A 15068-nucleotide genomic window follows, 5' to 3' on the forward strand; every position below is an offset into this window, starting at 1 on the left:
AGCAAAAAACTTTCTTGAACGCATGTTTCCTAGCCATTACTAACTGATATTCAAACTGAGTGAAAACCTTTTATGCCGCATCAGGTCATCAGACCGGAAGCCGCAGAGCAGTTCCGCCCGGTAGAAATAAAAACGATTAGTTTAGGGCAGGTTTGAAAGCGGAAATCGCGTTTGACCATCTGCGGTTAACCACACTAGTGGGACAATTCCAAGCGGTGTGGGTAATGTTGTAACTTTATTTTTTATTTCTATTATTTATTATCACACCGGTTGTAAGCCAGTTTTGAGGAGACTTTGCCCCTCCAGCAACCCTTTTAAAGTTCTGGTGTGAAACACTCACATGACTTCCGTTTGACTGTTTAAAGACTTTTTTTTTTTTAACGGGTTATTTTGCAATGCTACTATAAATAGATCTTATTTGTGTCCTTACTAGGGCCAGGAGATTAAACAACTCATCCAGGATCTCTAAGGAAGTCCTATGATGTGCAGAATAACTGGTAGTTAGGGATAAATAACCTCTCTTTGGTGATAAATCACTGTTCTCCTAAATCTTGTGAAGAATGCTTCCCAAAATCAAACTCTTCAGGGAAGCCCAGTAGATGCGGAGAATGGGCCTTGAAGGTTACCCCATCCTTGATGCAATACGCGGCCTAACCTCTCACAATTCTGCTTCCCCAAAATTAAAGGGAACATCGCTAGGAAGAGAGGATAGCCGATAGTCTCTTGGTACCATATACACCGCTACCCACAAGTTCAGGCCATCCAGTGACATGCATGATCGACTTTGCTTTGTGGACAATTCCTATAGCAGAATTCTGGTAAAAATTTATCAAATTAATGAATAACATAATCTTAGCGCTAGGTTTGTGTCTTGACAGTACCTAGAGCCTTGTTCTCACGGTTTTTTGTGACTCGGCAATTACTCGATTTGTTTGAGGTTCTTACTCGCAGACTTCTAGTCTGTTGAATTCCGATCACCCAAGACATGTGGTTTGGCAAAACTAGCGTGGCCTCTATTTTTACCTACAGATTAGACTAGGGGTCTCCAAAACTACGGCCCGCGGGCCACATGCGGCCCCCTGAGGACATTTATCAGGCCCTCGCCGCACTTCCGGAAGAGGCAAAGCGCTGTGTCGCTTATGTACAGTACCACTTTCGGTGACGCGGGACGCACGCGTCACTGCTCCGAAAAATAACAGCAGAAGTAGGAAGAAAGGTAAAGCACTATAACTAAACCGGACATTGACCATCTCATTGGCCAAAAGCAGGCCCATAATTCCCACAGAAATACTGGGCAGTTTGGTGATTTAAATTAACTTGTTCTTTATTTGAAATATTCTATTTGTTCCCGTTTTGTTTTTTTATTACTTTAAAATAGTTTCTTTTATAGTCCGGCCCTCCAACGGTCTGAGGGACAGTGAACTGGCCCCCTGTGTAAAAAATTTGGGGACCCCTGGACTAGACACTGCACCACCCATTCCACCCATTTATTTCTGTGATTATGAAAATATTTACAGATTTAAGAACTCTATCTAGTCAACAATCAAAATGATCACTGATCAAAATGCCAATCAAAATTGCAGAACACTGTTTCAGCTGAGTTTCGAGTAGAATCTTTGAATAATCTAAATATTTGTGCAAAGCTGATTATTTAAACCGGCCGTAAGTAGTAAGTAGAGGCTCAGTCTCATAAATTATTATTATTATTATTATCATCGTCATTATTATTATTAATTACTTATTTTTTCTTTAATGATTTAAGACGCGTCAACATCAGAGGTTATTGGCGCCCGGAGCTTCTTTCAGTGCACTGCCGGTCTCCAGACAGTATTCTCTCGTTATAAAGAACACTGTCCATCACCTGACAGTGAGCTGTATCAAGCTCTTGGGAAGAGAAAAATCTAAAGGTCAGCCGCTGGATTCGAACCCGGGATCTCAGCGTGGGAATGCAATACGCTAACCGCATAGCTAATCAGGAGTTTAATTATTGATTAACAAATTAATGTTATTATATTTCAACTGATTTTTCACTTTGTATTGTTTTTAATTTAATTTCCTTTAATTATGGTTATTTTTACTGAAGTTATCAATGCTGTTTCCGCTCTATATTTTATTTTCACGCAACGTAAAGATCACAAATTCATGTTTAACATTTTGAATCATTTATCAAGTCTTTTCTTATTTTCTTTACCTAATTCTGAAAGACGGCGTTAGCTGTACTTTTTGTACTCTATTAAAACTGCATTTCCAATACTCGAACTTACTTCAGTTATTGCCAATGTGGTGTCATATTGACTCCATAATTTATTTTTATCTTTTTTTTATATTTATTTCAACTTTAATAATAAAATTTGCATTAAAGGATGAGAAAGAATGGGAATCAAGAACGGAAAAACAAAATTTGGATCACAAATCGGCTTTAACATTTAACGCAGAAGGAATTAACTTGAACTTACGATCGCAATAATTTCAGTATTTTCTAGAACCCTGACTGGACTGCCTTCTGGTCAGGGACTTTTTCATTTTTTTTAATTATATTCACTATTGTTTTTCAATTACTGTGCGCTATTGGCACGAATCGGAAATTACCCAATTCGCTGCAAGTTTTTGCTGCAATTCGGACAGAAAATCAATTCTAGAAAGAGGCTTTTTGTGCCTTGATACTTTCTATGAAAATTATGTAAATTTATCAAATAAGCATTTAGGCAATAATCTGGAGTCAAGATAATAACAGAAAATCTACTTATATTACCAATCAGGAGTCGAAATGACTCCGATATATTTACGTGTAATGCCAATCTGGAGTCAAAATGACTCTCTTATGATTCAAGTACTAAAACTATTCTGCAAAAAGGAAACTAAGAATTCCATGGTCTTCAGCTCGTGACTATCGAATGGTGAGAGAGCGGGGATAGCATATTTAAGAGCATTTTGGGATAGCTATGAGATGTGGGAAAACAGAGACCATTTTTTGGAGTCAAATTGCACCTTGGTCATTGGCGCCTGGAGCTTTTTTTTTTACAGTGCACTGCCAGCCACCGGACAGTGTTCTCTCGTTACAGAAAACAGTGTCCATCACCGGACATTGAGCTGTAAAAAGTCCTTAGGAAGAGAATTTTATTTTTTTCAACTCCTAAGATTTCTTTCTATCCCTAATTTTAGCCAAAAAAATTGGAATTTTCTAAGACTAAAACCGGAAATAACTCAAAGCTGCCAGTTTTTGCCCAACTTAAAATAAAGGACTAATTTTGTCCAGATGTGCCGGAAATGCTCTGTTAGCGTGCAAGAAAAACCCATCTACTCCATAGCAGTGAATTTAAGGGGACCAATTATTCTTTATAAAGAATGTTGAACCGTTTCACTTATTTCTTTTCATTTATTAATAAACTAATTAATGAGGTAATTAGAAATTACAGCTCTTTATTACCTGTGTTCACACATCGTAAATCAATTACTGTCAAGTATAATATAAGAATAAGGTTAAAGCTTTCAGAATATAAAAATGATAGATAGACTTCTACTCATGTAATAAACAATTTTTGACAAAAATATATCGCGGAATAATTAACAATAAATAATTAAATAACATGAATACTTTATAAAAACAAAAAGTAACCTCCCTTACGTAGTTTACGTAAATTTGCTTGAATATTACAATTTTCCAAAAGATACTTATATTTTTTATTTTTATGATTTAAGGCGCGTCAACATCTAAGGTTATTGGCGCCCGGAGCTTTTTTCAGTGCACTGCCGGCCTCCGGACAGTGTTCTCTCGTTACAGACAAAACTGTCCATCACCGGGAAGAGAAAATTTAAGGGTCAGCAGCTGGATTCGAACCCGGGACCTCCGCGTGGGAGTCCAGTATGCTGACCTCATAGCTAATCCCTAAAAGATATTATTTTCAAAACAAAAATTGTCCCAAACTATAAAAATCTGTCCAGTTCAATACGTTTTCAGTCAGCTAATTTTTCTGAAATATGGAATTTTGATTACCTATTTAATCCTAATTATTTAATTTTTTACAACTAGTTTAACCTATCTATACACGGTATACAGTTGAAGATGGACCTCGACAAATACAAAAAATAAATAAGTAAATGGATGGTAATAATTATTAAAAAGAAGAAAAACTAGAAAATAATAAAATTTAAATTATAACATAAAAAAGTAATCTCACACGGAAAAAAAGATAAACAAAAATACACAATGGTACCAACAAAACAAAACAAAAATACTTCAATGATCTTAACAAAAAACCTTTTTAATCGAATAGAATCGAATCCTCCTATTTAAACAATAAATAAATCCAAGATAACTCAGCAAAAAACAAAATAATAATAAGGGAAGGGATTAGCTAGGCGGTTAGCATACTGGACTCCCACGCGGAGGTCCCGGGTTCGAATCCAGCTGCTGACCCTTAGATTTTTCTCTTTCTAGTAAGCTTCTTACAGCTCACTTTCCGGTGATGGACAGTGTTGTCTGTAACGAGAGAACATTGTCCGGAGGCCGGCAGTGCACTGAAAAATCTCGGGGCGCCAATAAACTTAGATGTTGATGCGCCGAAAAATAAAAAATAATAATAATGGCAAGAATAGTTAAAAAAATAAATAAAATGATACTTAGAAATACTTTAAATGCCAACAAAAAATACTTCTAAATTAAGAAATATTTAAACAGAAAGCAAAGACATCATTCAACTAACTGAGATGATCTGGCTCCGTAAAAGAAATGAGATTTATAAAAATGTCATCAAAACTATCCACAGCACCACAATATTTTTGAATAACTTGGATCTCTATATGATGAAAGAGTAGGGACACCTTGCTATTATTATTATATAATCCTAATTATTATTTAATAGGGCGCCACGGTAGCCGAGCGGTTAGAGGCGAGACCTGCGAAGCTAATATGTATTGTGGTACTGGGTTCAATTCCCCGGTCTTAGGCCTTGGATTTTTATTTAATGGTTAATAAAAGAAATTTACAGTAAAGAATGTTTGCTAGTCGCCTCCGTACACGACACCTAATTGGTAGTTGGACGTTACGCCCCGTCTGAAAAAATAGGCGATTACATTACTTCACTTACTTTATTATTTAATAGGTGATAAATCCAGATATACGCTTAAATGATACTTTAGTGGCATGTCCAAAACACCTTTCTTGCCTAGTGGTGCCTTTTTTTTTACGAAATTGTCCCATAAAAATATTTCAAATAAACATTTTAGAACTACACATGCGCAGTACGTTTTTAACCAAGATTAAAGAGAACGTAGAAGCTAAACTGAACAAAAATTGAATTAGTAATGTAGCCTTTCCTGTAGGCTAATTTTTGCCCAAGTGCTTATTGTCTTGCCCCAAATGTTTGAACTTACGAGGGTCGTTTGAAAAGTCCGTGAAAAATAAAAACTACTTAATTTTTTGGGGTAAACCTGTTTTATTTTTCAACATAGTCTCCTTTTAGGCTTATACACTTCGTCCAACGCTGCTTTAGTTTGTTGATCCCTTCCGAATAATAGGATTTGTCCAAGTCTGAAAAATAGCCATTTGTTTCTGCAATCACCTCCTCGTTTGAATAAAATCTTTTTCCCGCCAGCCATTTCTTCATATTGTGGAACAAATAGTAGTCCGAGGGAGAAATAGGGGGGATGTGAAACGAGTTGGAACTTTATTTCCATTAATTTTGCGACCACAACTGCTGAGGTGTGAGCTGGTGCGTTGTCGTGATGGAAAAAGACTTTTTTGTGGGCCAATCGTGGGCGTTTTTCTTGCAGCTCGGTTTTCAAACGGTCCAATAACGATGAATAATATGCACCTGTAATAGTTTTACCCTTTTCCAGATAGTCGATGAGGATTATTCCTTGCGAATCCCAAAAGACAGTCGCCATAATCTTTCCGGCCGAAGAAACGGTCTTCGCCTTTTTTGGCGCAGATTCCCCCTTGGTAACCCATTGTTTAGATTGTTCTTTGGTCTCAGGAGTGTAGTGATGTATCCATGTTTCATCCACAGTGACGAAACGACGCTTAAAGTCCTGCGGATTCTTCTGGAACAGCTGCAAACCGTCCTTGCAACACTTCACACGATTTCGTTTTTGGTCAAGCGTGAGCAATCGCGGCACCCATCTTGCGGATAGCTTTGTCATGTCCAAATGTTGATGCAAAATATTATGTACCCGTTCATTCGAGATGCCCACAGCACTAGCAATCTCACGCACCTTCACTCTTCTGTCATCCATCACCATATCATGGATTTTATTAATGCTTTCTGGAGTAGTAACCTCAACAGGGCGTCCAGAACGTTCAGCGTCACTTGTGCCCATATGGCCACTCCGAAAATTTTGAAACCACTTATAAACTGTTTTAATCGAAGGTGCAGAGTCACCATAATGTTTATCAAGCTTCTCTTTAGTCTCCTGAGGCGTTTTGCCTTTCATAAAGTAGTGTTTAATCAACACACGAAATTCTTTTTCGTCCATTTTTTGAAAATCACTCGACTTCCTCGATTCAAACGAATGCCATACACAAAGAAATAGACCGATCTGGCTGAAACTTGGTGTGTGTTCTTCCAAGAGATGCTACTAACTATACATAACCTCGATACGCGCCAGTGGTGCTATCTCTCTGACTTTGCACGGACTTTTCAAACGACCCTCGTAAAACTAGATAAATATATTTCAACTTCTTTTGTTACTTCATTTCTGTATTATCTGGCCAAACTCTCCATCGAAAGACATGCATACGTATAGATAACCTTTTCAAACATTATGTACAAATTATCCGATGAAAAAAAACTGATTATTTCTCAGGTTATTTTGAGTAGATTAAAGAACTAACTTATTTTTTATAATAATTAAAAGAAAAACGATTGTCAAATGAAAAAACAAGGCAAGAGATTAATAAAATCTACTCCAAAAATTACCGATGATAAATTATTGCACGAATGTTTAATTTAATTGAATAATTTCACGAACACTCAAATGATTGGAGTAAATTAATTATTAATATAAACTTACACCATTAAAATTAGTTATGTTGAAAATATGATTAGGCAGTGCTGGATAATATCTTTGATTTTTATCCCTATCGTAACACGCATGTTCATTGTAGTCCCTGACCGGTTTTGGACTTTCAACCATTCATCAAATGTAGGTGTCAATGAGTGCTAGATTGTATCAATTAAATAAATTACTGTTACTCGAACATACTGTTTAAATGTATCTCTATATGAAGTTCGAAACCGGTCAGGGATTCTATAAACATACGTACTAGGAGGGAGAAAATTAATAATGCCAGATAAAACTACGATTTAAAAAAAAAATGAAAAATAAAATTATGAGGGGCACCCGGAGCTTTTTTCAGTGCACTGCCGGCCACCGGGCAGTGTTCTCTCTTAACAGACAGTGAAGGAATAGAAAAATCTAATGGCCAGCAGCTGGATTCGAATCAGTGATTTCCGCGTTTGAATCCAGTGAACGCTATCCCTTCACTAATTGTTATTATTTTCAATAAAATTTACTGTCAAATGTTCTGTTATTTGTATAAATTAAAGCTGATTTAGAGAAACCGAACATAATTGAAAATACAAAGCTGTAACCACGTTGCAAAATACGACTGATTATTGCTATCATTGAAATGAACATTATTAATAGGTTGGTAAAGTTCGTTCGGTTTTTATTTTGGTACAGATTCATTCTGATTTACTTTTTTTAATCTCGAGCGAACAACTCGATTGCTCATTTGAAAGGTTATGTTAAGCGTAACCTTTCTATGAATTTCGGTTCAACAAACATTAGTATATTGCGTGCTGCGTAGCTGTAAAGATGGAAGTAAATAAAGTGCATTTTCGTCATATTTTGCTCTATTATTTAAAAAAGGGCAAACGAGCTGCAGAGGCTCATAAAAAGATATGTTGGGTATATGGTGATGATGCCCTAACAGAACGCGTGTGCCAAAAGTGGTTTGCCAAATTCCGTTCTGGAGATTTTGACATTAATGATGCGGCCCGCTCCGGTCGCCCGACCGAGTTTAATGCAGATGATGTCAAGGGCGTAATCGATGAAGATCCATGCCAATCGGTGGGAGAGATAGCAACAGCACTTAACAAATCCTATACGAGTTCCAAAAATCATTTGCACCGGCTGGGATTCGTTTCTTGGCTCAATGTTTGGGTACAGCAAGAATTAACCGAGGCCAACTTAGCCACTCGCATATCCATTTGCGATGCGCTGCGGAAACGTCAAGAAAACGACCCATTTTTTAAAGCGGATGGTAACGGGAGATGAAAAATGGATCGTCTACGATAATGTAGCGCGTAAAATGATATGTGTTAGGTTGGGAGTCAGCCAATTGTCAAGTATTTTGTAGTAAGTTGGCGAATTTGTTGTTTAAATAGTTGGTGCCAGTTTCGAAATTTAAACTGTTTTCTGTCTTAAATATGTATATCATTTCTAGCACTTTGTGTGTTGGTTTCTGATTTAAGTATCTTTGTGTTTGGGGAAATCGAAAGTGTGATGATTTTCTGTGCTGTGTCAAAAACAGACACGAACAATTTAAACAACATATACGCCAACTTACTACAAAATACTTGACAATTGGCAACACTGACTTCCACACAACCTAACACAGTGATGGGCAAAGTACGGCCCGCGGGCCAACTCCGGCCCGCGAAAGTATTTAATCCGGCCCGCCGAGGGTCCATCGACATGGATAGTATATGGCCCGCTATAATTACGTTTTGACGGTCGAGAAGTATAAAGTAGATTCTACTTAGTAGAATAATAGATGCATAACCTATAGGTGAAGCTAAACTAGCCGCGTAGTTACACAAGTGTGTAATGCTGTAATGTTTTTATAATATTATGATTAAAAGCTTTAACACAAAATGCATTTTTTCTATAATTCTGGCCCTCCTCTAGAATTTCTTGAACTTTGTGGCCCCCCATTAAAAAAGTTGGCCCACCACTGACCTAACACATATCACACACAGACCGATCACACTCAGTCCATGAACATACAAGACAGAAGACACACCAATCCTGTAATGTAAAAATATTACTTTGTAAACTAGGTAAATAATTTTTTTGTAATTTTCGTTACATTATACATATTCATTTTAATAGAATCATTGTTAACAATCTGTAAATAAATATGTTCCACAGCCCTGAAGATGACACTAGTCCCTAGGTCGAAAGCTCGGCAGAATAAATGTATCACGACTGAAAACTGGCATTTATTTCATTTTTTCATCCTATTGAAACTATGAATCAGTCACCAAAAATAATGAACAGCAAGTAAAGAAGTACGTTGTAAATTCAACGCCATTTTCTTAACTAGGAGAGAATCGAACGCAATTACCGCAAGTGTTGTCCAATTTTTGTGGAATATCGCTGCAGTGAACAGAATTATTTGCGGTGCGCATGATCATCAGCATTTTGCTAAACTGTAGGGGTATGGTTGTTTTCCGATTCGGCCGGATCTTCAGTGACTTTTAAGTCACTTCAACGCCCAATGAGTTAGGTTCTTAGTACTGGACTGCGTACAGATCACTAAAAGAAAAAAAAAAACATTTGTACGGTTGGAGATGAGAACCGAGCGAGCGGCCGGAACTGTCTAACAGCATGCCGAGTACACCGGCCCAGGTGTTGATTTGCATTTCTTAATTACGACGCCCATTCTGGCTCTTAATTTAAACTTTATCTAAAATTGATCTGCTCCATTTAGGAGACCCCCCTCCTTGGAAGCAATTAATCCATCAATTAATATTCAATTCTTGTTTGTCCCTCTTTCTAATTTAATTTAATTTATGGATTCCAAAAATAGACCTAGAGCTACGAGAGGATCTCACTTTTTCGAAGTCTTTATATTTTTATTTACTCTGCTAGAGTAAGCAATCGTGTCCAATTTGAAATATCGTGAGTCAAAAACTGTTTTTTTTTTTTTGTCACAAAACGCGATAAATTTCAGTAAATACAAATTGGATATTCAAATGTGAAGAAGGATATGGTTAGGCTATTCCATAAAGTCTAATTTCAAGGCAAATGAATGAACTTTATCAAAATTAAATGTCATTTGTGCTCTAGTATTCTTTTGTAAGATAAATTCAAGACAGATATTTCGTTTCAACTCAGTGATTCTAATTAAGACTGTAATACGAGGTGTGGATATTAAATAACAAGACTATTGCTGTAATACACCCTCACTTCTATTCCATTTATTTACCATCGTTCGAAACAGTGCTGGAAGTCTCTTTTCTGTGAGCTCCTGCATGACCCGTGCCGCTTTTTCTTTCACAGCTTCAACCGACTGAAATCCGTGTTCCTTTCAATGCGGATTTGACTTTGGGGGAACAGATAAAAGTCACATGGGGGCCAGGTCAGGCGAATAAGGCGGATGGCCTAAAACTGGGATGTTGTACTTGGCTAGAAACGTCTTGAAAGACAATGCAGTGTGAGCCGGCGCGCTGTCTTGATGGAGAACCCCGTGAATTGTTCTTCCAACAAATCGGGTCGTTTTTTTCCTTACTCTTTCACGGAGTTGAGCAAGCACCTCACGGTAGTAATGTTGATTAATTATAATCGATATTTTTATCGGTTTTGGACGAGGAAGGGCGACCCGGGCGGTCATCATCTCCGAAGTCTTCTCGGCCATCTTGGAAACGCTTGAACCACTCAAAACCTCGCGCACGTGATTAATATTCATTGCCATAAACTTCTTTTAATAACAGATAAGTTTCAGTAGCGGTTTTACCCAGTTTCATGTGAAATTTCACGACAATACGTTGCTCTACTACAATGTGTAGTATCTTGTTTTCGGCAAAACGAAACTAACACCTCTTACACAAACGACGGTTCCGGTCAGACCGATTTCTCTACAAACTCGTGAGACGCTGCAATCGAAAGAGAAGGCTTTACGCTGCACAACTGTCGGTCGTTAGGATTTGGCGCATGCATAGTTCTTCTGTAGCAGCATCCGTCTCGATATTTAATAGCCACACCTCGTACGTTCAACTCGAACTTTCACTTTTTTTTCTATTTTAAAGTGCGTGTGCACGTGATAATTATTCAGAATAAAGATCATAATAAAGATAAATCTGAAGATTAGTTTGGAATATATTTATTCATATAAAATAAAGTTCCTATTTATTACCATTTATAAAAAATTAATATACATTTTATCATCATTAAAAAAAAAAAATTGGCCAGCGACATCTACAAAATTTAAAAAAAAAAATATTTATGTAAATTCGATGCTATTAAATTACTTAAATGATATCAATTGTTATGAAATGTCTAAAAATAAGTTTAATGTGTTTTTAATGTATTCTGTACGATTCATGAAAGCCAATGTTAAGAGTTCTAGAAAGTCCTAACAGTAACAGTAAGAGATATTATTTAAGAAAAGTAGGTGGGCAAAATTAAAAACAAATATAAATAAAATACCTAAGCAACAGAAATTTCTGGTGCCCAAAATTTTGACAGAAACGGAAATACTTTCTTTTTTATTATTATTATTATTATTATTATTATTATTTATTTATTTATTTACAAATTATACATCTAGCAAATATGTATTTACAGATAAACATTTGATTGGCTCAGTGCCATAACCAGGATGACGGGATGAGAGAAACCAGCCAGCGCTGGAACTCTCTAGGAACTTATTGGGGTTTAGGAGGCAATGAAGTCACATGGCCAACGCCGTTTTAAGCGACCTGGAGGATTGTCAAGAAGGGACGATGTGGATGAGTGATTGAGCCAGAGGATTTGGGTGATCACAGAGAGTTTGCTGTGGGAATTTAGGAATCGGGTATGGATTAACTCATTTACGAAGGGAATATTGAGAACATGATGGAGGGTGCGGTTGGTGGACATAGAATGGTGCGTTAACGATTCGGCGGAGGACTTTAGAATGGAAAGATTGGATAGGTTGAATGTTGGATGGTTAATTGGAGCCCCACAATTCTGCTCCATATGTCCATATTGGTCTTAATAGTGTTTTATAATGTGTAAGTTTGTTTTGTACGTTAATGGAGGATTTAGTTTTTACTAGTTTTAAGTGTACAAAATGGCCAAACCTGGGGACTCACATTAGGAATCTCACACTAATTAGTCGAAACTCTATCACCACTTACACCAATCCAGGTAGTAACATCTGTATCTAGGAGAATAAACCGTTACTAGGTGGCCACGGTAGCCGAGCGGTTAGAGGCGAGACCTGTGAAGCTAAGATGTATAGTACTGGGTTCGATTCCCGGTCTCTAGGCCTTGGATTTTATTTAATGATTAAATAAAAGAAATTTACAGTAAAGTATGTTTGCTAGTCGCCTCCGTCCACGACACCTAATTTGGTAGTTGGACGTAAAGCAGGCCTGAAAATGTACAGTACACTTAATTATAGCCACGGTAGCCGAGCGGTTAGAGGCGAGACCTGTAAAGCTAATATGTATTGTGTGGTACTAGGTTCGATTCCCGGTCTCTAGGCCTTGGATTTTTTATTTACTGTTTAATAAAAAATTCATTGTAAAGTATGTTTGCTAGTCGCCTTATTCCACGACACCTCATTTGTTAGTTGAAGCCCGTCTATAAAAAATATACGCATTACTTTACTTTTACACAGTTACTGTTTATGGTTTATTTTTTTAGTTCATAGCATTGTGTTTTCTAAAAACCGTTTGCTTTGTGCAATTGTATTAATGAGAATCGTTTGGTATGTTTTTGTTTATTTGCTACGATTGGGCCCATTGTGTGGGGTATGACTTGGCTAGTTGCGTGACGGATATTACAAGTTTAATGTCGTTCTAGCTCTGACCAGGCTAGTTCCATAGGTACGCGTGCACTTGAGTTATTCCTTTACAATTGTCACACTACAAAAAAAGGCTATTTGTTCAATTGATCAAAAGATCAGGACAATAAAGGCAGGACGACATTGTGCGACTTCAAAAGACGGCCCAATTGTCCCGCCTAGTGACCACAATATCACATCCTGCGAGAATACTGATTCAAGGAATAAACCTAGCACCTTTACAGATTTGTTGGCGTTCTAAACTAATCAAATATTAATCAGAGAGGTCATGTGTGTGCCTCACCCATTCTCCAAAATACTCCAAAAACTACCTCTTCTAGTTCATAATAAATTATGGTGCCCTGAATTTTTTTTTTTTAAATAGTTTAATTTTATAAATACTATCCTTATTTTTCAATTATTTAACCAGTTAAGTGTATTTGACGTGTATACACGTTAAAACCAAATCTCTATTACGGTGCGTTCGACGTGTATACTCGTTGTGAAAAATATAAAATTGCCATTAACTATAAAAACTCGAAATTTTAATAAAATACAATAAGAATATTATTTGGTAGGATGTTTCCTTTATCTTACCAATAGAACTACCAAGTATTTTATACGGAGGGAGGTAGTGGAAGTCAGCCACATATTTGGTCTCCGCCTAAGAGATTGGGGAATTATGCACACAAAATAGAAGCATTCAACTCTTGTTCAATGCCGTTTTTACCTCTTAGATAGAGGTTCAGGCCTCAGATTTCATTTTGCACAGAATTCAAAGCTCTTTTCTTCCTTGTAAAAGCTCTTGCGTCTCTAGATAACTAGAGTAATGCATACGTGAAGCGGTGCAAGATTTTTGAATGAGCACAGAATGCTCTGGTAATCTCAAGCCCCAAAGAGATTGCAGAAAAAGTGCACTGTAATGACTATTGTAAACTTATGGTTGTTTTACCCTGCGTTCGACGTGTATACACGTCCATTGTCTGATTTTAATTCCGCACAATGTGTTTTTTTTTTTAAAAAAAAAAAAACTAAATTCCACGCTTAACTGGTTTGGATCACCAACTAGTCATTGGCGCCCGATGCTTAATTCAGTCCACTGAAGACAGTGTTCTATCGTTACTATACCATCACCAGACAGTGAGCTGTAAGAAGCTCCTAGGAAGAGAAAATCTAAAAGCCAGCAGCTGGATTCGAACCTCTGGGATCTCCAAGACAGAAACCAATATCGCTGACCATTGAGATAACCATTTTTCCTTTGGATCAAATATTCTAAATTTTCTAATGTTATTTACTGAAAATATTTGGGGCGAATTTGCATGACTTCTAGCATAATTCCTAATATTCCAAGCCCAATTTAGCCATTTTCGTTGAAACTAAATTAAACTTTCAATTTTACTGCAATTTTTCATTTTTGAAATATTTTATAAAAACACTCACAGATAAAAAATAAAATGAAATAAAACAAATAAATATAAAAAATAATAATAATAAACTTATTATTTCATTGTTCCTTAAAATATAAATATATTAATTTTTGATTGTGTTTTCAAATTATAGAACATGAATTTACCTTGTATTATACAAAGTTTTATAACTTCATTTTGAGCATATTTCAAATTATTTTTGTGTACATAAATATAAACATGTATTTGTGTTATAAAATAGCATTGTCGAAATACGTAATTTTATTTCTTTAAATTTGTTCTTAATTTAAACGTAAAATTGTCTCGTACATTACATATTGTATTCATATTTATTTAATCCAAGGAAGTGTGGATTAGCTGAGTGGTTAGCGAATACTGGATCCCAATACGGAGATCATAGGTTCGAATCCCAGCTGCATAGCACATAAATTTTCTCTTACTAAGAACTGTCTGAAGGCAGTGCAGTGCATAAAAACCAAAAACTGCAGGCGCTAATGTCCTCAGATGTTGATCCGCCTCAAATGAGCTAGCCATGTTGAAAATAAAGTGTTTAAAATAAATAAATATTTATTACTGTAGGAAAGAGAAAGACCTTTATACTTATCTTTATTTGTATAATACAACTACCATAAGATAAGTCGGTATCTATTGTTAGTGATATGCAATCAAATATCAAAATAAAATAAATAGAAAAAGTGGGAAATTTACCTATTGGTAGTACTCTAGATAAACATAACTAAGGTTAGTTGGTTATGGCCATTTAATCACTGTCACTAAGCATTCTCTGGGCCAAAGCCACTGCTGAGGAGCAACTGGAATCTATCGGTGGGGAAGATAGCTGGTCTTTAAGAGGATTGAAGATA

The 15068-nt window shown here is 36.4% G+C and overlaps 1 protein-coding gene across 7 annotated transcripts in view; it reads right to left on the reverse strand.

The window, feature by feature from the left end:
- The window catches only part of hth (Meis homeobox homothorax), a 290170-nt gene that overhangs the window by 201352 nt on the left and 73750 nt on the right, over positions 1-15068 (reverse strand). The gene's annotated exons all lie outside the window — the stretch shown is intronic.

The sequence above is a fragment of the Rhodnius prolixus genome, unplaced genomic scaffold, assembly GCF_049639745.1.
Source record: "Rhodnius prolixus isolate KJV_2025 unplaced genomic scaffold, Rpr scaffold_28, whole genome shotgun sequence".
NCBI lineage: Eukaryota > Metazoa > Arthropoda > Insecta > Hemiptera > Reduviidae > Rhodnius > Rhodnius prolixus.